Genomic DNA, 21651 nt, shown 5'->3' with positions numbered 1-21651 from the left:
TTGGCTAGACTCAGCACAAGTCCTCAGCAGGCCAAATAAACAGACAATAGTGAAAAAAAATTATTCAGTGTCACTACAAAAAAGATCTAATGGCATCCTCTAGCACCCTTCCGGACCCCCCAGGCCATCTTCCCAGGTCCTAACACAAAGGTTCCATTTAAACACAGCAACAGGTCTGTGCAGCTAAGCAGACCCAGTCAAGGTCTGTCTCCTTCACCATTTTCTAGCCTCTGCAGCAGAGTGTTCTGACAAGTTGTGAGGCGTGTGTGAAGTCTCTTTCTGGGAGACAGGCTACACTTCTGACTGACACCAGATTCCCCGACCCCTTCTCTCTTCCAGCATGAGTGATTTGTGAGGCAATTCCAGTTTCTTGGATTGTGTTAGCTCAGTGGTTTGATGGTTAAGAGGAAGGGGCACTTGCGTCTGCTTGGAATGCTTTCATTCCCACCAACATGTTTACCCTGAAAGGCTGGGTACACCGTGCCACGGCTAAGTCTTTCTGTCATGTTGTCATGTATAGGGAATGCACTTTGTCATGTTTGTCCTCAAATGTGCCCCCTTCCCTTGCTAATTTTCATTCTACAGTGGAATGGGGGTGTCCACTGGCACACTGAAAACATGACTGATCTTTTACTATTATTCGGAAGTGCCCAGGAGTTGGAGGGACAAATATTGGAACTGTAGTCAGGTTTGTTACTGTCTTGAGTGACAGTTGAAATGAGATTGGTGTCTTTAAATTTATAATTTTTTTTTTTAAAAAAGGGAGGCTATTGATTTGAAAGTAGTAGATTTATAAGTAGATTTATAAGTAGTGTAGCTGTAGTAGTTTGCTTCTTTGTTTCTTTTCTTAGGTTGACGCAAACTAGAATCATCTAGGAAGAGGGAACATCAATTGAGAAAATACCTCCATCAGATTACTCTGCATCTCTGTGGAGGCATTTTTAAATTAGTGACTGATGTGGGAGGGCAGAGGCCCGTTGTGGGTGGTGCTACCCCTGGGCAGGTGGTCCTGGGCTGTATGAAAAAGCAAGCTCCGAATAAGTGGCCGAATAAGTAGCTTTTGTTTCAGTTCCTGCCTCTAGGTTTTTGCCTTGAGCTGCTGCTACTGGACTTGGAGTCTGTAAGTCAAGTAAACCTTTTCCTCCCGCAGTTGTTTTTGGTTATTGGTTTATCACAGCAATAGAGAAGCTATCTAGAACACTGGCCATAAAACTTATTATCTATATGGGATGCTTCTGAGAGCAAAAGGGCATTTCTACTAATTTTACTGAGAGAAAAATCAGATGTACCAGTCACTCGAATTCGAGAAAAAAATAGCAAAGTCTTCTTCATTTTTTACAAGCATGCTTGATTTTCTTGGGTCTTAGGGTTAAGGTTCTGTCAATATTTTCTCCCACTCATCTGAATAATAAAAGATAAGCATTTTGTTAATATGTTACTCTTTAGAAGGTAAAGGTAGGCGTGGCAGTACGTACCTGCCACCTCAGCATTTGGGAGGCAGTAGCAGGAACTTGAAGACAATCTCAGCTACAAAGTGAGTTGACGACCAACCCGGGTTACACGAGACCTTGCTTCCAAAAACAAAACTAAACGAAACAAGCAACAACAACAAGAAAACAAATGATGTGTAAAAGAACTGAAAAATGTTTTTGTTTAGCCTAGTAGTTTCCCTTCCACAGGCAAAAATGTTATAGTTAAATTAAAAAAAAAATTATCAGAGGCAGGGAACCCCTGTCCCAATTGAATAAGTAAATAATAAAATGAAATTAAAATAAACCTATCTCCCGAAAGTTCTGACTAGTCTTTTTCCCTATGGAAAAACAGAACTTTGAGGAAACCTAAAGACCATTATCTCTTGGAAGTCTATACTTGTACAAACAAGCTAGAACAGGATTCAAATGATGATAGCTCGGTTGATAACCACGCCCACGGAGTGATTGATTAGGTACACCTGCACTTCCCTCCACTGCTTTGCCCTAATCACCTGTTCTCTTGGCAGAAGCCTCAGGGCTAATGAAGGGGGAAAAAACCGCCCACTCCTTGATGACGTCAAAAGAGGGTGTTGCCTTATGGAAGGTGTGGTCTCCTGGGGGCGGAGTCAGCGAGGGGGGGCAGGGCGCCGGTCGGTAGCGGGGCGCGCATGCGCGGTGAGGGGGCGGAACCGGGGCGGGGCTGTGCGCTGCGTTCTGAGTGAAGGCGGCGGCAGGGTTCGTGCTGCACGGGGACAGCAGGTTCGGGTCTGGGGTGGACGCCACGGGCCGGAGCAAGGTGGCCTGCAAACAAGCCAGGGCCAGTCTGCAGCAGCAGCAGCAGCAGCAGCAGCAGCAGCAGCAGCAGCAGCCGGCGGGGCCGAGGCCGAGGTGCACGGCCTGAAGGACAGAGGCCGGAGCTGAGCAAGTGTCCGGGCCGGGGAGCTCCAGGTAGGTGGGCCGAGCTGGGCCGAGCTGGGTCCTGTGGTCCTGGGCTGACCTGAGCGGGCTGGCGGCTGGGAGCCAGGGACACTGGGGATTCAAGCGGATGGCGCCCGCGGTTGTCATGACAGTGGCACAGCCTAGCAGTTCGCTGGCTGCGTCTTTGGAGCGCGGTCCTAGACTTGCCCCTTGCCTCTCTGATTTCTCGGTGATCTGTAGGATGCTAGACACCGCGCCCTCTGGGCGCATCTCTTCTGGATCCCAGGCATCCGACGCTGAAGGCCTCGCGGTATCTCGGGTGTCAACACACCGGGTAAAAATAAACATGCATCTTGGTGGAAGACACAGACTCTGAGCCCTCGTAACTCTTCAGGCATTTTCTGTCCGCGCATCGTCCGGGACAGGATCTCCCTCACCTTTGCTTTCTGTATTTTGTATTCCTCCGGCTTTCCTACTAAGCTAATTGAGGCCTGAGAGGTTTGCAGGGATTCGTGGTTGTCTTTTGCGAAGCCAGTCATGAATGTGTAGGCCATGGAAACATTCAAAATGTCAGACACAAATTTATATCTTTGTGGGCGAAGGAAGGGAGCGTTGATGGGCCTTGGCTTCTCTTGCCCCCTTGTAGCCTGCCCTCTGACATTACATAACGGTGGGTTCCTCCTGCCCAGACTTGACGGCTCATGAAAATGTCCCTCTGGGTAAGAAGGAAGTACTGGCCGTGGCAAATCCCGTCTTCTTGTCCTTTGCTTTGCCTCTGAATGTGTTTGGTGTTGTTTGGTGTTGGGAATGTGATCTGTCACCTGCCAGTTAGGGCATCTGAGCCAAGGGAATGGGGGGGGGGTGGCATGGAAGTTGGGGTGTTGCAGTGATATTCTGCTTGGTTCACTCTTGTGCCCAGTGGGACACCAGGGGCCTGGGGACAGAGCGGGCTGATCTAAGGTCTGTCACTTGCTAACTCAGCTTTTCAACACTTTCATCTCTTAAGAGGTGAAAACGGAACCTCGTTTGCCGAGTTTGGAAACCTAAATGCCCATGTCGGGCAGTGAACAGTTATAGGCTGTCCTAGTTTTTCCGCCTAATTGTTGGTTAAAGACAGGCAATTTTGTCTTTGGATCTGGGCTGAGTACCTTGCTTGGGGAGCACTTTGACAAAAAGGTTTCTCCAGGAAAATTCAGTTCTTTGAAGGGAACCGGTGCTTATTCCATGAGGTCTGTGTGTTGATTGGTACATGTGGTGGTGTCAGGAGATCATAATGTCGTTTCCTGGGTGCCGCTGTGTGTGGACAGCATTGCCAGGAGGTGTTCCCTGTGTCTTGTCACCATGATGTAGAAATGAGTCAAAGTCCCTCTGAGGGTCATCTTAAAGGCTGGCCTTACAGGAATGGAGCTGGATGAATATAGGGAAAGACGAGGGCTACGTTTCTGCTGTGAGAGCATTTGTCATTCTTACTTAGCTGCTTTGCTTACCTAGTTATTTTTGTTTGTCATCATCCATCTTGGAAGTCGCTTAGGTAACCCCTGGCTCTCGGGCACTAGTCAATGGAACTGTTTATTCCATTGCTTTGGAAACTAGGGACTTTGTACTTTGTAGTATCACTGTTAAAATGGATAATTAGTTGTTAAAAATCACTTCAAGGAAATAACACACAGGCGCTTTGTATAAATGATGGAACACTGGAGACACAGGGAGTGTGTGGTGAAGAGTTACTGGGCCTCCCAGCTGCCTAAGCAGGAGAATTCTCAGCCAGCCTCTCTGAGTGCACTGAACTAGGAAAGCGCGGGGGGACCAGCCAGCTTCCATCTCCACACTCTGGTTTAGCTTCTCAAGCACGCAGTAAGGCAGAGTGGAGGGGAAAGCTTCCCTTTGAGGCTGTTTTCTCTCAGTTTGGCTTTTTAATGAGACACTCCTCCCCAGCTCCCATATTGGAGAGGGGGGCCTCAGCATCATCAGTACTTGACGGTGTCAGGGGTGTTGACTTACACTGTGACCGGCATGGTTCTGCAGCTGAGGAGGCTGGATTATGTTCACACTTCTTTTGCAGAACTTGATTGATGAGCAGGGGACCCGGTCATGGAGCAGACGCCCTGAGCGCAGCATGTGTACCCGAGACCAGTATTAACGCCTTGCAAGCTAGCTTCCCTTTACCTGTCTCTGTGCTGAAAGGGAAAGGCCGCTGTGGCCCCAATCCTCAGAAATCCCTGGAGTGCCCCCTGGCTCTCTTAACTAACTTTTCTTTTGTAAGTAGATGTCTGTTCATACTCTCATTAAAATAGTATAAATGTGAACAATTTTGGTGCCCTTTGTCCAGATTCTCCTAATGTTAGCATCTCGCCACATCTGTCACCCTTCTTCCACATTCATGCTTTTGTTTTTGTGCTGGGGTTATAGGCATGCGCCACCGTGCCCGGCAGAATCTCTTGGTTTTAAGAAAACTCCCTCAAAAGCCCACGAGCCATGTTCCCACTGACTATAGAGAGCGAGGAAGCTACTTCTGAGGGGATTACCAACGACTGCAGGTGCATATAGTTGAGAAACAGGAGCATGGAGGGCTTCTGTGACAATCTCTACCCTGATCCCCGCCCCCCACCTCCCAAAACCCAGCAACCTAAATAGGAAGCATCAAGGAGAACTCTTAGAAGGTGTGGTAAGGATGCTGAAGTGAAGCTCTCCACAGCCGATGGCTTCGGGCGGAGGTGCGGGAGGAGAGCTCAGTTCTACTTAAGGGGCAGCCTCTGAGAGTCTGACCATGCTCCAGTGAATATATAGGGAGCACAGACTGAACTTGTTTGTTGTTGTTTTAAATTTTTATTTCTATTTTTTATTCTATTTGGGGGCAAGTCCGAAGGATTGGGGGCAGACATGGAAAATGAATCTGATAGGGGGCATGATGGGAAATTCCCAAAGAATCAGTAAAAATATTATATTGAAAAAAATTTTTAAAAAGAAATCCACCTAGAAGTATTTAGAGGTACCGAGTATTCAGTATCAAGTTATGATTAAGTTGTTTTTATTAAAAAAAAAAAAAGTGGTGAAGCACATCTTTAATCCCACCACTCGGGAGGCAGAGGCAGGTGGATCTCTGAGTTTGAGGCCAGTCTGGTCTACAAAGAGAGTTCCAGGACAGCCAGGGCTACACAAAAAACAAAAACAAACAAACAAAAACCCCAGACATTCTGCACACCCAGTACTTAAACTCCAGGAAATGAACATTGACAAGATGCCGTCATTTAATGCATAAGTCTCATTTAGATCTTAGAAATTGCTCCAACGATGTTCCTTATCCCAAAAGAAAACCCTAGCTTATTGGTCGTTGTCAGCATTTTGTGGACGTAGTCTCTGTTAACTAGCGTCTCTCTGTATTTAATGACATGGGCGTGCTGGAAGACTGCCAACCATTTCAGATGATGGCCCGCAGTTTGGGGTTCCTGATACTTGGGTTCAGGTTAGGTGCTTCTTGCGGGAGCAGCAGAGGGTCGCCGTCTTCTCAGTGGGCAGAGACTGCTGGCTGTCTCCTTAGACTCCACACCAGGCTTGCTAGGTTTCCTGTCCTGATGAGGATGGTGTGGGCCTCACTGAGAAGTCACCTTTTCCCCTCTGTGATTGTTGCGTAGCCCTGAGTGATCAGGACAGTGTTACCTCCTTACTGTTTCCAGCCACAGCTAGACGCCATGGATGCCTTTTATCTGGCTCTTGTGAGAGTTGACAGACAGGGATTTTCAAATTCCCGCTTCCTTCTCACATGTATCGGTTGGCTGGTACTACAGCGCATCCCTTCTCTTCTTGCCAATGTGCACTTACTTTTGAGTTATATCCCTGAAATCTTGCCTCAGTCATTAAACGTCAGTCTGTTGCTGTCATTGCTTCTTTATTACCCAGTGCCCCAGACGTGGCCTTTGGGAGCCCCTGTCTTTGAACATGTTCCCGTCATTCCATAAGGATCTCTTTTCCATTCTGGTACAAAACCTTTGAGACTCAATCTTGTATTTTCCTTGCCCCAGCCTCAGAACCAGATGTTTCCAGAACTCTGTTCCTTTCGAGGAGTTGTGGCTTCAGACTCCAGGACGCCAGCAGCAGCTGTGCTAGTAGAGGTGGTGTCGCTGCCTTTCCTGCGTGTGGATTTGCAGTGCAGGAGAGCAAACCATGGCTTCATGTGTGCCAGGGGAGCCCCTGCCACCGACTCGCACGGCCAGCCCTTGTGCCCTTGCCTCTAGACCCTTCCGGTGGACCAAGGGCTCTTGTTAGAGCTGGCAAGATGGCTCAGCAGGTAGAGACACTTGCTTCATAGCCTGGCAGCCTGAGTTCAGTCCTTGGTGACTCAAAGTAAATTAAAATGTAGTAAGTTTAAGTTGCAGCTCACGTAAACGTAAGTTTCGTCATGTGATATACCATTTCCTCTTTTGCTTTTCCAGTCTCGCTCTGTGCTCTGGAGCACTGTCTGTGATGAGTTTGGCCCTTTTTGGAAGCAGGGCTCCGTTTTCCAGAGTAGGGCTGTGCTGGGACTCATTGAACCATCTTGTATGTGGGCCTGTGGGTCTGCTGTGAACACAGCTAGTTATCTGTGGGCCAGGCCCCTTTCAGTTGTGTGGGCCCCTGGTAGCACCAGTAGGACAAGGAGTAATTGCAAAACAAAAGTTTTGCTAAATTACCCCTCCTCTCTGCAGAGAGGGCCCGTTACTCACACCCTTCCATTATTTATTTCCCTTTAACTCTGCGGCGTTGCCGTCTTCGTTTTGCCAGCCCAATGGCCCACACGATATCATTTTAAAAATTACGTCTCCCAAATGGCCCAAATCATTGAATTCCTTTATATGTTGAACTCTTTAGTTTCTCTGAATGGCCTATTCACAGCCTTTGTGGCTTTTCATACTAGGTGGGTCTTATGTTACTAGAGATGGTTTCTTGGCCACTTTAAGTACGAACTGTTTCCCCAAGGAAAAGGAACCCAGCCTTTTCTGACCACACGCATGCCAGACAGAGGCTGTCAGTCCCCAGGTATGCTTTGAGAGGTCCTGTCAAGTGGTGAGCTTCGATCTTGAAGGGATGCTGGCGGGAGGTGTGACTCGGCCACTACCTGATGGTGCTGACAGAAGCCAGGTGGGGTCCGAGCCAGGTCTGTCCGGTCAAGGATTGTGAGATTTGTTCTTAGAACTTCATGAACTCTTGGCCGAACTTGCAGAGGCCTCAGAGAGCCGTGTGACTTTGGGCTATTCTCTCTGCCCATATATCTCATCTGCAAAACGGGGCTGATGGTGTTTGTCCAAAACCCTGACCTGCGTTTGACCTTTTATTATGCGGCTGTTCAGTGAGGATCCTGCTAAAGGCTCAGGAGTAGGAAGGTGAATCATACATGTGGGGCTGGGTTGAAGAGGCCCCTGCCATCACCTCATAACAAGAGTGACATGTCTGTGTTCTGGGACAGAGTCAGGACAACAGAGAGCTGTCCTCTGATCTCTGGAAGGAGGGGTGGGGACTCTGGTGGAGTAAAGTGTTTGTCCCCTCCGGTCCCTTCCCGTCCCCCCCCACCCCACCCCCACACCTGAGACTTCTGACCTCAGTTTCCCACAACACCCCTCTTGCTGTACCTGATAGGTAGGGTGCTGAGGTCTTCTGAAACCCCTGTCCAGTTGCTGCTCTGCACCTCTGGCGGCAGCCTGGCGCAGCTGGCATCGGCTGTTACAGAGGCTGTCTGGTTGATAGGTTGATAGTTACTAGGTTGTGGGCCACTTTCTTTGCCTGTCCTGCATCGCTTGCCTTTTAAATGATTTGTTTTGTAGCTCACTGACTCCGGTTTTTAAGACTGATGAGCTAGGCATGTAAATTCTGGACATCAGAAGGAAGTGTGTGTAGGCATGTGGACATCTCTGGGAGGCGCGTCCTCGTGGGAAAGGGAGGGGCGGTGCCCTGGATTAGAAGGTACCTGGCTGCGATGCCAAGTAGTCACGGCAGTGTTCCTGCGTCAGCAGCTCAGCAGTCTTGTCAGGGACCTGGATTCTTCTCCCCTGTCTGCAGCTGTCACTGCCGCTGCCTCGAGAACATGGGGCTAAGTGGTTTGTTCTCTGCCCCTCAGGGAGGGGAAAGAAGCAGACCGGTTGCCCAGTCCTTGTGCACGCCAGCCATTCTCTGCTCTGACAGGGAGCAGGGTCTTTCTAGACTAGCAGCATGAGAGTGCTGTGTGCTGATTGGCTTAGAGCAGGTTTCTCCAGGTGCTCCAGACCAGCAGCATCAGCAACACCTGAGAATGTGTTGGCCATGCAGCGGGTCAGCCCCACTCAGCTATAACTCACAAACCAGGATTGGAACCCAGAAACCCTCTTCAGTAAGCTCCCAGGAGGCTACCCTGCAAGGCAGTTGTGAAAGCACTACCCCCTCCCCCACACCCCCTCCAGATGAAGATGGGACCGGAGATTAGGACTCTTCCTAAAGAGAAAGTAATGCTGGGTGGTCAGCCATGATGTGAGCTGACAGGCGACTGAGGGCTACAGAGCTTTGTCCCCTCGGTCCCCTCTGCTCTGTGCCCCAGCTTACCCACCCAGCTGACTTTCCTTGCTCTGTGCCTGCATCCTGCCAGCTCCTTGTGGCTTGTGTCTCCCTGTAGACTGGGCACTAAAGGAAACAGTGAGGACCACATCCCAGCCCCAGGTAACACGTGTGGGCTCCGCTGGGCCTGGGCTCCCTCTGCTGAGTCACTGTTCCTCAACACTGCTGAGTGTGTTCTGGTGTGTAAGGTCCATCCAGCTCTCCTGCTGCTTGTGCTGTCAAACAAAACAAAACAAAACAAAACCAACAACAACAACAACAAAACCCAGAAGCAACCCCCCCCCCTGGCAATAACAACAACAACAACAAAACAAAACGCCCCCAGAGAGAGCAGTATGGCTGCAGGGCTGGCCTGGGCACAGCACAAGCGATGACTTTTGGTGGTGGTTGGTAGCACTCTGGTTTTGTCTACACACATCAGGCTGTGTTTCCATGTTTCATCAGCACAGTTCCTGCTCATGTCTGGGTGAAATAACAGCCACCACAACTGTGCTCAGAGTTGCCCACCCTTGCTTTTGCCCTGGAGTTAGGGAGCTGGGGTGTGGCTAGTTTTCTTGACAAAATGACTCAGCTCAGCTCACCAAAGCAACAGGAAGAGCAGACTTACCTTATCCTCGAGGCCCTGTGCACTGACACTGAGGAAGGAGGTGGCCAGAGAGCCTGGAGGAGGGGCCACTAGTGTGTCTCAAAGGGTGGCTGTGTAGAAATCAACTTGAGGTTGTGATCAGCACTTTAAACTTTTTGGAAATAAAACAGCAAATATCCAAGTGTGTTTCTTATGGGAAGAGTAAGCATTTTTTAAACAAAACGTTTAGTTATTTACATGTGGTATATTTTAAATATTGTAATAATGTGAATATCTCTTGCTGGGTTTGATAAAGAATTGTCAAACCTTAGGGGTGAGCGCAGGGGGAGTCTAACTTGCAGTTCGGAGGGGTATGACTGTGTGCACACATGGACCTTTCTTAGGGATAAGGCCTGCGACTTCCATGAGAATCTGGGTGTCTGACCTTGGTGTCAAGCACAGGGCCAGGAGAGTGAGGCAGTGGGGCTAGTGAACTTACATGCATGGCACTTTGTGGGGCTCACTCTCACCTGCATGGTACTCTGTGGGGCTCACTCTCACCTGCATGGCACTCTGTGGGGGCTCACTCTCACATGCATGGCTCTCTTTGGGGGCTCACTGTTACAGTGCTTTCCCCCAGTGCTCCAAGGAGGGCTAGTTATGGTGAAGGCAGAGGCAGGCAGGTCTCTGTGGGAGGTGAGCCTAGTTTACTAGCGAGTTCCAGGCTAGCCAGCGCTGTGTACTGTCTTAGAAAGAAAGACAGAAAGAAAAAAAGAGAAAGGAAAGAAGCAAGGAGGGAGGGACAGAGGGAGGGACAGGGGGAGGGAGGGGGAGAGAGAGAGAGAGAGAGAGAGAGAGAGAGAGAGAGAGAGAGAGAGAGAGAGGAGAGAGAGAGGAGAGAGAGAGGAGAGAGAGACACGAAGAAGAAGGAAGAGGAGGAGGAAAGAAGGGAAGAGATGGAAGAAGAAAGTGCTAACAGGGCTGTTGCCTGTCCCATCTCTAGTTACCACTGGGGACATAAATGTTGCAGAAGAGAGAGGTGGAGAGGTGGGGACTGCCAGCAGAGGCCAGGGAGCAAAATGTGGGTGATGGTGGAAGGAACAGGGGGAGGGGAGGGGATATGGTCGGGTTGGTCCATGACCTTTCAGTTTCTTTACCAACCCAGCTATTTTCCAGGAACTCCTTCAACACATACAAGTCTGTCATTGTGTGCCATGATGTGTCAGGTTTTCTCACATTTCCCACACACTGCTTTGTGTTCTACATACAAAATATCAGAGGATGTAGTCCCATCACATGACGGCATGACAAATGAAATAGGGCAGGCGGAATGACAGGCAGAGCTTAGTCAGAATGAGGCTAGAGGACAAGAAATGTCAAGGGGCCTTGGTTGGGAAAGAAGAGGGAGGTGGGTGAGAGGGCTGGCCATGGGCTCAGCGCCCCTCTGAGACCCCGTGCATGGGGAGGGAAGGGCTTGTGCCTTCTGGGTTTTGACTTGTACCTGAGCCTCGCTCTCCTCCTGCCTTCCCCATGTGGGCTGTATCCCTTTGTTTTTGCTGCTCTCTGCATCTTCTGAGATGACCAAATGGAGTATAGTGACTAAGGGCTGTGTGGGTAAAGTGTTGTGTATTTTTGATCTAGTTGACAGTGGGTCTATCCATCTGTGCATATTCTCTCTCTCTCTCTCTCTCTCTCTCTCTCTCTCTCTCTCTCTCTCTCTCTCTCTCTCTCACTCAGCCCGTTTGGGGAAGTTTTGCTTTCCTGCTCTGCCTCCCTGGACGCAGGCCTCTTCTTTCACTTTCTCCAGCATGACTTTCTATGAGTCTCCTCCTGATTAGCAAGGGTGAGTGGTGGGGAGGGGAGCTGCCCTCCCACCTGCTCCTCACCCCTGCACCTTCCTGCAGAGGCCTTTTCTGATAGCCCCACTACATCAGGGCAGCCCTGCAGTCCAAATCCCATGAACAGATGGAGACCGCCCTGCCTCAGCCAGTTTTCCCCTAATATTTTGTGCACCCAGGACCTGTGGCGAAGGTCTGTTTCCTTCCTGGTGGATGGATGCCATTCTCTGACTTCTCTGCTCCTCTCTGTCTTTGATCTGTGTCTCCTCTGACTGTTCCCCCCATTTTGGCCTAGTTTACTTACCTTTTTATTGTACTATTTTTAATCGACACCACAGGGTACAGAACATCTCGGAAACAAATTCATGATCAGGTGAAGGTAATTGGCATGTCTGTCACCTTGGTCTTAGAACAGTTCAGTACAACGCAAAACACTTAGTAATTGTTGTCAGTCATCACCACCATATTGTGCTGTACAACATGAAACACTAGGTGCTGCCAGTCATCACTAGCATATATTGTACAATGTGAAACACTCAGTAATTGTCAGTCATCACTAGCATATTGTGCTGTACAACGTGAAACACTATGCATTATCAGTCATCACTAGCATATATTGTACAATGTGAAACACTTGGTAATTTTCAGTCATCACTAGCATATTGTGCTGTACAACATGAGAAGACATTGTTGTGTCTGACTGAGCTGTGATCATTCACCAGCTACAAAGATGTTTCCTTGGCTCCACTAATCAGTGCTGTATTATCTACTTTAAAATATTTAAATAGGTTTACTTATCTTATTTTGTGAGTATGAGTGCTTGCCTACTCATATGTTCTGTGCACCATGTATGTGCAGTGCCCATGGTGGCCCAAGAGGGTGTTGCATCCCCTGGATCTGGAGTTACAGATGGTCGTGAGCTGCCATGTGGCTGCTGGGAACCACACCTGAGTCCTCTGCAGACAGGCAGTGCTCTTAACCTCTGACCTGCGTCCCTGGCTCCGTATTGTCTACTTTGATGTCACCTTTACGCTTCCACATCCACATGAGGATGCATGATACTGCCTGACATTGAATAGACTGTCCTCTAGTTCACTTACACTGTTGTGAATGGCAGGAATATGGCTGAATAGTATCTCCCCCCCCCCCCCGCCCGTGTGTGTGTGTGTGTGTGTGTGTGTGTGTGTGTGTGTGTGTGTGTGTGTGTGTGTTTCTTGTTCGGTCTTTAACTCTCGGGCTCAGCCCTCTAACTACTGGAACTTGAGGCACACTTTCAGTCTTTTCGATAGCTAATTGGGGTAAGATGATATTTCATTGTGGTTTCGATTTGCATTTTTCTGATTAGTGATGTTGAACATTTTTCATATGCTTCTTGGCCATTTATACATCCTCTTTGAGAAATGTCTGTTCAGATCATCATGTGTGTGTATGCTGTGTTCTCTCTCTCTCTCTCTCTCTCTCTCTCTCTCTCTCTCTCTCTCTCTGTGTGTGTGTGTGTGTGTGTAAGCTGGAGGTCAGAATCAGGTGTCTTCCTCTATTCTTCTCTTTGTATTTTAAGACAGGGTCTCTCCCTGAACCTGGATCTTGCCAGCGTGACTGGCCAGCACTTCCCAGGGCTTCTCTCATCCACTTCCCAGCATGGAGATTTCAGTTGTAGGCTGGTCTGCCTGGCCTTTATGTGGGAGCAGGGGATCTGAACTCAGGTACTCATGCATGCGTGGCAATCACTTTACTCACTGAGCCATCTGGCCAGCTCTTCTTTGATTTGGGTTGTTGGGTTGTATTTTTTTGCGGGGGCTGTTGTTGGTTTTATTTGAGTTCCTCTGGACATCAGTTCCTGTTTAGTGTGAATTTGCAATGTTTTCTGTCAGCTGCCCATCACTTCCTTCACTCTGCTGACATGAGGTAGTTTGATGAAATCCCACTGGTCATTTTTGGCTGTTGACATTGTATTAAAAAAACACCCACACTTATGTCCTGAAGCATTTTCTTTTTTGTAGTACATTTTTAGTTTTATGCAATAAGTGAGTCTGACTCCCTCTCTGCATGTGCGTTTCCAGTCTCCCAGCTCCAGGTGTTGAAGACACTTGGCCTCCCATTTCTGGTCTTGCTGCCTTAGTAGGAAGCCTGTTGGCTGCACATGCGTGGGCTGCACATGTGTGGGCTGCACATGCGTGGGCTGTACATGTGTGGGCTGCACATGCGTGGGCTGCACATGTGTGGGCTGCACATGTGTGGGCTGCACATGTGTGGGCTGTACATGTGTGGGCTGCACATGTGTGGGCTGCACATGTGTGGGCTGCACATGTGTGGGCTGCACATGTGTGGGCTGTACATGTGTGGGCTGCACATGTGTGGGCTGCACATGTGTGGGCTGCACATGTGTGGGCTGTACATGTGTGGGCTGCACATGTGTGGGCTGCACATGTGTGGGCTGTACATGTGTGGGCTGCACATGCGTGGGCTGCACATGTGTGGGCTGTACATGTGTGGGCTGCACATGTGTGGGCTGTACATGCGTGGGCTGTACATGCGTGGGCTGTACATGTGTGGGCTGTACATGTGTGGGCTGTACATGTGTGGGCTGCACATGTGTGGGCTGTACATGCGTGGGCTGCACATGCGTGGGCTGCACATGTGTGGGCTGTACATGTGTGGGCTGTACATGTGTGGGCTGTACATGCGTGGGCTGCACATGTGTGGGCTGCCTCTCGTTCTGCTCCGTCATGCTAATACCATGTTGTTTGCTTACTCTAGCTTCATGGTATGTTTTGAAGTCGGGTATTTAATGCCCCCACTTTGTTCTTTTCTTAAAGATCAAGATGGCTTTGTGCACTTCGGTCTTTTGAGGTTGCCTGTGAGTCTCCCGATGGTCTGCCCCGTCTGTGAAGATTGTTAGCGGTACTGTGATGGCCTGTCCTCTTTCCTGTGAGCTATTCTTGACTTGTGGCAAGAGGAGAGCTAAAGCACAAGCTGATTAAAGAGAGGCAAAACGCTTTACACGGACCCCAGCCAGCTGCGTGCTGCCCCTTCCTGAGCAGAGCCCTTAAGGGCCTCGCCGACTTTGCCGAAAGCATCGCGCTCTTTAGTCGGAGCCCTCTCTCCTGAAACGCTGCGCTGTACCCAGGTCTGGGGCCTTAAGTGCTCAGAGTCCAGCTTGCGTCCACCTAGCTATCACCCAGGATGTGTTCGGAGGCTGTTGCTGCGGGTCCCTGGGAAGTTTACAGTGTTTTGAAGAGCTCTGCTGGGAGGAGGAGGAGGAGCTTTTGTTCTGAGCCACGCTAATTAATGATCTAGTCATTTTTTTTTTCAATCAGCTAAATACCAAGCTAAGATTAACTTTTTGGTCAGAGAGAAGTCAGAGGACATCCTGGCTAACACAGAAAGAAGCTGCCAGTGGCCACACATCCAGTGCTGACCTGACTAGCGAGTGCTCCAGGGTTTCAGGGTAGCCTCAGTTTCTCGGAGGGATAGCACTGGCCTTTTGCAGTGAGGAGTTGCGTTGGGGTGTCCTGATTCTGTCAGGGTGCTGGGTCACACTGTGCTGTGCAGGTCTGTTCTTACAGCAAACATGGGTTCAGCCCCTTTGATAACAAAGAGAGCTCTCAGTATGGTGGCTAGGACTCATTTCAAACAGGATTTGCTATGCTGAGCAAGGTCTAGGGTAGCAGTTGTGCATCATTCATTCATATTGGGAATCCTGGGCTTTGACCTGTGCTATTTACTCAAGTGCTGGCTGATTAAGAAACTATTAGGGATCACACTGTCCTTTCTCAGGGTGTCTAGCAGCTGTGGCTTAGATCACGAACCTCTAACATAGTGGACTAATAAGTGTAATGACTAAAGCCAGGGCTTGTTTGTACCCTTGAACCTTGATTTGCCTGCACTACATATGTGAGCTGAGCTATCAGATGTTTGGAGTAGCAAACAACAATTTGATATATGAAGCTTTTTGTACTTGCTACTTAGGCAGGCCAGAAATAGGGCTGGTAGGTTTTGTTTTGTTTTGTTTTGTTTTTTAAGGTTTGTTGACTGTGGATTATATTATGGAGAAACTGGTTTGTAAAGAAACTGTAGCAAAGAGAATCTTGGTATACTTAAGAGGTCGTAGGGTCATGTTCTTACCCTAGCTGGAGCCCTGGGTAGATTTGAAGATGTTTTATTTAAGGACCTCTTTGTGGAAGCATGGAACAGTCACCAACCTTTAACCCAAAATAGTAGTTTTTTATTCCCAGCCCTTAGCAGTCTAGGGTGCAATATTCTGTGCTTTGGATACACAAGGGGACTGCCGAGGCCATTGGGACTTGACATGGTTGTCTCTAACAGAAAGAAGCAGAAGGAGAGAGACTTGCTCAAAGTATCACTTATGTGTGTTTCCTGCACTGAAAGTAGGGCTAGGCAGTCAGCACTTTCGCCTTGCTGTCTTCAGGATGAGGCCCAGGGCTTTGCGTGTAGGCGGTGGTTTAAGGTGAGGTCAGTGTGCAGGCATTCCAAACACCAGGCTAGGGGTGGAGGCACAGGTCAGTGGTAGGACGTGCCACCCTTGCCTAGCATGCATGAGGGCATGGGTTTCATTCACAGCACTGCAGAGAAAGAAATGTAAAATACTGAGCCAAGGAAAGAAGTGTTATTAGCACTCTCCTCAGTTCATCAGCCTTGTGGCTCTGTGACAAGAACTGACAGAACAAGCCTGCCCAGCTGCAAGGGAGGCAGGTAGCTGTGGGCCAGCTACAAGTTCCACACTTGTTACTAAGGAAGAAGGGAAAGGGAAGACACTGCCCACAGCGCTCTGAAGTTAAGGGGTTTTCTGAGTGATTGCAGAGGTAATAGTGAAAATAGGCTAATCTGTAGTTAACAGTTTTTCTTAGCTTTTAAGCTCTCTTTTTAACTTTACTTACATAAAAGCCCAGAATAGTCAAATAGCCCTCTACCCTTTTCTACCCTGGGCAGGGTGGGGGCTGCTGACTGCCAGTGAGCGGGATCCATTGTCTCCAGTCTCCCAGGTCTTTGGTGCCTATGATGTTCAAGCTGGTAATGATTACCAGAGTTATTTTTAGTTAATTCTTTCCCAATAGAAACGTTACCCCCCTTTAAAAAAAAAAAAAAAAAAAGAACAAAGCACCTGGCCTGAAGGATCATCCTGTCAAACTTCACAGAAATCCCTCTTCCGCTCCCATGGCTATGCTGCTCTGTGTGTCACTTGGAGCTTACCTCCTTATTTGCCTGGTGTCCCAGGTGGGCATCTGACTTCACTGTATGCTTTTGTTTAGAGGAAGCAAAGGCTACTGGGACACCTAAGCATACATCTTGTGTACAGAAAGCAAGGCCAAAGCCAGGAGGATCTAATACCCAAGTATCCTCTGGCACTCTTTCCCCCCGAGACAGGGTTTCTCTGTGTTATAGCCCTGGCTGCCTCAACCCACTTTGTAGACCAGGCTGGCCTCAAACTCACGAAGATCTACCTGCTTCTGCCTCCCGACTGCTGGGATTAAAGGTGTGTTCCTGGCTCTTCTCGCACTTTTTTTTCCTCCTTTTTTTTCTTTTGATATTTTGAGACAAGGTTTCTCTGTGCAGCGTTGGCTGTCCTGGTCTCCCTTTGTAGACCAAGTTGGCCTCAAACTCACAGAGATCCACCTGCCTCTGCCTCCTGAGTAGTGGGATTCAAGGCGTGCGCTACCATATCCTCTGGCACTCTTACGTGAGGAAAGTATTGCTGCAGGGCAGAGGAGGTTGAGGTCCTTGAAAGCTTGACCCACCAGGGATGGTGACTCATGAGTTCGTTGTGAGGCCACTGGTTGTGGTCAGTGCTTGTCAGGGACATTTCCAGTAGCCCTTGGAAAGCATCTCAGTTTAAGATGGCAGCCAGCACAGGCCTCAACACCAAAGCTGTCGATTTGTAGTGGCTTCTGCTAAGTTTGATGCAGATATGACTCAGGGACCTAGGTCAGACTGTAGAGTGCTCAGGCAGAGCTTTGCCTTTTGGGAACCATGCTCCCTTGGGGCAGACTGAGTGTTACAGATCCGCAAGGGAGTCCAGCTCACAGAGTTGACCCAGGCCTTGCCCTGAGGCCTGGAGTCTTCTGGCACAGTCAGCATTCTGGATGTCTGGCTAGGCCTCTGCCTACCCTTCCCCACCACAGTGGAGAGGGTGTGTGGTGCAGTTCCTTCCAACGGGGCGCAGGGAACTGTTATTTGGCAGAGGGTATGGAGGAGCTAGAGGAACCAGTGTGTTGTGGTTAAGTGAGAAGCAGCCTAAAGGTGAAATACTCTTGCCAGATCACCCTGAACAGTCAGTAGGTGACATGGTGTGTGACTGACTCACCCGCACTCAGGCTTGGGACCCCTCAGACTTGTTCTTTCTTATCCCTTCAGGGCTGATGAGGACCACTTGCAGTGTTAGTGCCTGCTGTCTCATTGAGGACAGGGGCCCCACAGTGGTATTCACAGGCGTGGAGATCACAGGGTTGTCTGGGGGACATGCTCCATGAACATTGTGGATCTATGGTAGAGTAAGACTTAAGTGTCCTGCAGGGCAAAGACCAGAGCTCTGCTTTTCTTGTGTCGCTAGTGTCTCACAGTGCCTGCCCCAAGTGTATAGCCGGTGTTGGTAGAGTCACTGAAAAGCCTTGGCCTCCCTGGAGACAGCCTCTTTCCAGAGGTGTATCTGGAGGTCTCCTTCTACCGGAGGAAACGAAGTTGGGACCAGAACCTGTGGCCAGCTCTTGTTTTGGTGACTTCTCTGTGAAACCGAACTGTCACTGCGCTCTCTGTAGTTCACAGGTAGAAGCCTGTTCTTAGCAAGGGCTTTTTATGTTCTTGTCACATGAGCCCCCTCCCTGAGCTGGCGAGGGCCCAAGGGCTTTCCTGAGCTTTTGGGTCAGAAGGTGCCCTGCTTTAAGGCCTGGGCATCTTACTTTTCAAGTTTAATTTCCTTAGAGCCCCCTCCTCCCCCCCAAAAGGTAAGTATTCACAGGTCTACATAGCAAATTCCAGGCCAGCCAGGCCTACGTAGTAATACTGTTGAAAGAAAGCCATTCCATTGTTACTGTCATGGTATGAGGAGAGCCTTGCTCAGATTGGAGTATTTCTTAAAACCGTATCTGTGCTCTCCCAAGATTGTTCTGTCTGTTTGCTTGTTTGTTTTATTTTTTGTCCCTCTCAGTGTTGCCTCTGAGACTGTAGGCATTGCTGACAGTTCTGAACGGCTGTGGCTCATGGTGAAGTGTGGCAGCAGTGTTGGGCTGAATCCATGTCCGTGAAGTGATCGAGGGAACCCCACTCTGAGCAAGAATAGTCTGTCCCTCCAAGCTACTCGTGAAACACTGCTGGCTGTGAGGAAGAAGAGTACCCCCAGATGTGTGTGGGTCCTAGGGTACTTACATCCAGGGCTCTCTCTGAAAGGCAGGGTGGGTTGTACTGCTTCGGCAGTGCCTGCCTTTGTAGCCGCACTGTCCTTTACGGAGTCTGTCTTGGGTGCCGTGCAGGCAGAGAACACAGTGATAACCTGTGAGCCCGTGGCTATGAAGGGTGGCTTCAGAATAAGGCACTATAGGGACAGAGGTGGCCTTGTGTTCTGCTAAGCCACCCTCCTGCCTAAGATCCCAGGACCTTGCTGCAGCTTGGAGCGTGGGCTTCACTGTGCTGTATGTCATGTGGCATAGGAGGGAGCCATGTTGGGAGTTGGGAAAGGATGGAGGGCAGCGGATGCTGTCAGTGCTGAGGTGGTAATGGCTATGGCTGGCAATGATGGCATGACCCTTTCTTCAAGTCTCTCACCTGTGGGGGTGACATGGCCCTCGAGACGGGGCCCTAGAAACCCACTTTGCTCTTATTTAGTGGCTTTGTACTAATATCACGTTGTGGAAGTTCTTAAAACCTGCCCAGACTTATCCTGACTTGACAAATTTGAAAATAATGTGTTTTATTTTAGGTTTTTCAATAGGAAAACGTATTCAAGGCTTAAAAATTGTAGTGCAGGCCTGAGGAGACAGTTTAGTCAATAAAGTGCTGCTGTGCAAGGATCGGACTGAAATCCAGTCTCAGAACCCTTGTGACAATGCTGGGCGTGGTAGTGTGTGCCTGCAGTCTCAGAGCCAGGAGGAGGCAGTGGATTGCTGGGCTTGCTGGCCAGCTGCTCTAGCCTCTTCTCTGAGTGCCTCTTCAAAAACAAGATGGATAGCCTCTGAGGACTGGTGACCAAGGTTGACATGTGACGACCTTTATACTACATGCAGGTGCGTCTGTGTGCATGTGTGCACCCGTACAAACAGCCTTCCACTTATTTATATGTACACACACATATGCACACACATGCACATGCACACGCACGTTATAATATGCAGCACTACATATGGTAAAGTCTGTTTCTCATCTCATCCCTGAGCCACCCAGATCCCTTCCCTGCAGGCACCAGTGCCATGTGGTCTGCAAAACTCTGTAAAAAAAATTACATATATTTATATATATATTATATATATATATATATAGTTTTATATACACACATATACACATTGACCACTTTCTCATACTCATGTATACTACACACTTGAGTGCAGTTCACTTTCCTCATTACTGTACATCACTGAAGCACGAGGAAGTGTGCAATCTTCTGTTTGTGTGTGTGCTAGGCTCTTTACAACCTGAGCTGGCCACCAGCGTGTTAGCAGTGTGAGAGAGGCTGGCCTGTGCCCTCTCGTCCCTCCTCTGGGGCCAGAGCTTTGTAGGAGTGAAGATCACTCTGACTGCAGGGCCAGTGTGGGCTTGGATGAAGCTCTTCCCCTTTATTTCAGTTGTGAAATGGCCTATGACTTTTTGTTTATAGAGGGCAGTTAATGATTCCTTGTTACTTATTGATACTAGTTACACATTTTCTTTTTCTTTTTTATTTATTTTTATTTTTTTTATTTTGGTTTTTTCAAGACAGGGTTTCTCTGTGTAGCCTTGGCTGTCCGGGACTCGCTTTGTAGACCAGGCTGGCCTTGAACTCACAGTGATCCGCCTGCCTCTGCCTCCCAAGTGCTGGGATTAAAGGCATGCGCCACCATGCCTGGCTTAGTTACACATTTTCAGACAGTGCCTTTCAGTTGCCACGTGAACCTTTAAAAATAAGCCCTGGTAGCCTGAGTGAACTTGGTCAGTGATGCCTTTAACCCCAGCTTTAAGAACAGTGGCTCTGAGGAACTTTGTTGTACCTGTCCCCAACAGAGCAATGCCAAGCATGTAAGGAAGGATCTCTCTGATAGCCAGGAGAGTCTGGCTGAGGCTGCTACTGGCTGGGCACGCCTGTGTATCTGTGGCTTCAGCCGGTGTGAGCTGTGTCTGAGGGGAGGGGAACAATCTGGGCAAGGGCGCCATAAATGCACTTTCAGAGCAAAGTGAGGATGTCCTCTTCAGTGTCTGCATCTCTGAGACGGCATGGAGGCTTAGGACAAGTGGATGTATGAGGAGTCGCAGCAGTGTCATGGAAGCAGAGGATTTCTCTGGTTACTTCAGGACTGTAGGTGGAGGCATTCTTGGGCACTTCAGCAAGTAGTTGTGGGGCAGACAGGAAGCCACTCTGGTAGTCCAGAGAGCAGAATGGATTGCTGTGTGCAGAGAGTTCATGGTATGTGCCTGTGAGGCTGCTGTGTGGACAGCGTTCACAGTGTGTGCCTGTGAGGCTGCTGTGTGGACAGTGTTCACAGTGTGTGTGCCTGTGAGGATGCTGTGTGTCCAGCACTCACAGTGTGTGTGCCTGTGAGGATGCTGTGTGGACAGTGTTCACAGTGTGTGCCTGTGAGGATGCTGTGTGGACAGTGTTCACAGTGTGTGCCTGTGAGGCTGCTGTGTGGACAGCGCTCACTGTGAGTGTGCCTGTGAGGATGCTGTGTGTCCAGCACTCACAGTGTGTGTGCCTGTGAGGATGCTGTGTGGACAGTGTTCACAGTGTGTGTGCCTGTGAGGATGCTGTGTGTACAGTGTTCACAGTGTGTGTGCCTGTGAGGATGTTGTGTGTACAGTGTTCACAGGGTGTGTGCCTGTGAGGATGCTGTGTGGAGTGGACAGTGTTCACAGTGTGTGTGCCTGTGAGGATGCTGTGTGGACAGTGTTCACAGTGTGTGTGCCTGTGAGGATGCTGTGTGGACAGTGTTCACAGTATGTGTGCCTGTGAGGCTGCTGTGTGGACAGTGTTCACAGTGTGTGTGCCTGTGAGGATGCTGTGTGTCCAACGCTCACAGTGTGTGTGCCTGTGAGGATGCTGTGTGTCCAGCGCTCACAGTGTGTGTGCCTGTGAGGATGCTGTGTGGACAGTGTTCACAGT

The 21651-nt window shown here is 49.3% G+C and overlaps 1 protein-coding gene across 11 annotated transcripts in view; it reads left to right on the top strand.

The window, feature by feature from the left end:
• Positions 1–2154: 2154 nt before the first annotated feature.
• INPP4A (inositol polyphosphate-4-phosphatase type I A) overlaps positions 2155–21651 on the top strand; it is a 134257-nt gene continuing 114760 nt past the window's right edge. For 5 of the 11 annotated variants that reach the window (XM_084754607.1, XM_084754611.1, XM_084754613.1 and 2 more), the window contains exon 1: positions 2155–2420. The gene's annotated coding sequence lies outside the window, so the exon portion shown is untranslated. The remainder of the gene's footprint in view (positions 2421–21651) is intronic. The other 6 variants (XM_084754606.1, XM_084754605.1, XM_084754610.1 and 3 more) reach the window with 3 other exon arrangements.

The sequence above is a fragment of the Acomys minous genome (assembly GCF_964271855.1).
Source record: "Acomys minous genome assembly, chromosome: 13".
Taxonomy (NCBI): domain Eukaryota; kingdom Metazoa; phylum Chordata; class Mammalia; order Rodentia; family Muridae; genus Acomys; species Acomys minous.
Note: the sequence above shows the minus strand (reverse complement) of the source record. Positions and strands in the feature narration are given on the sequence as shown.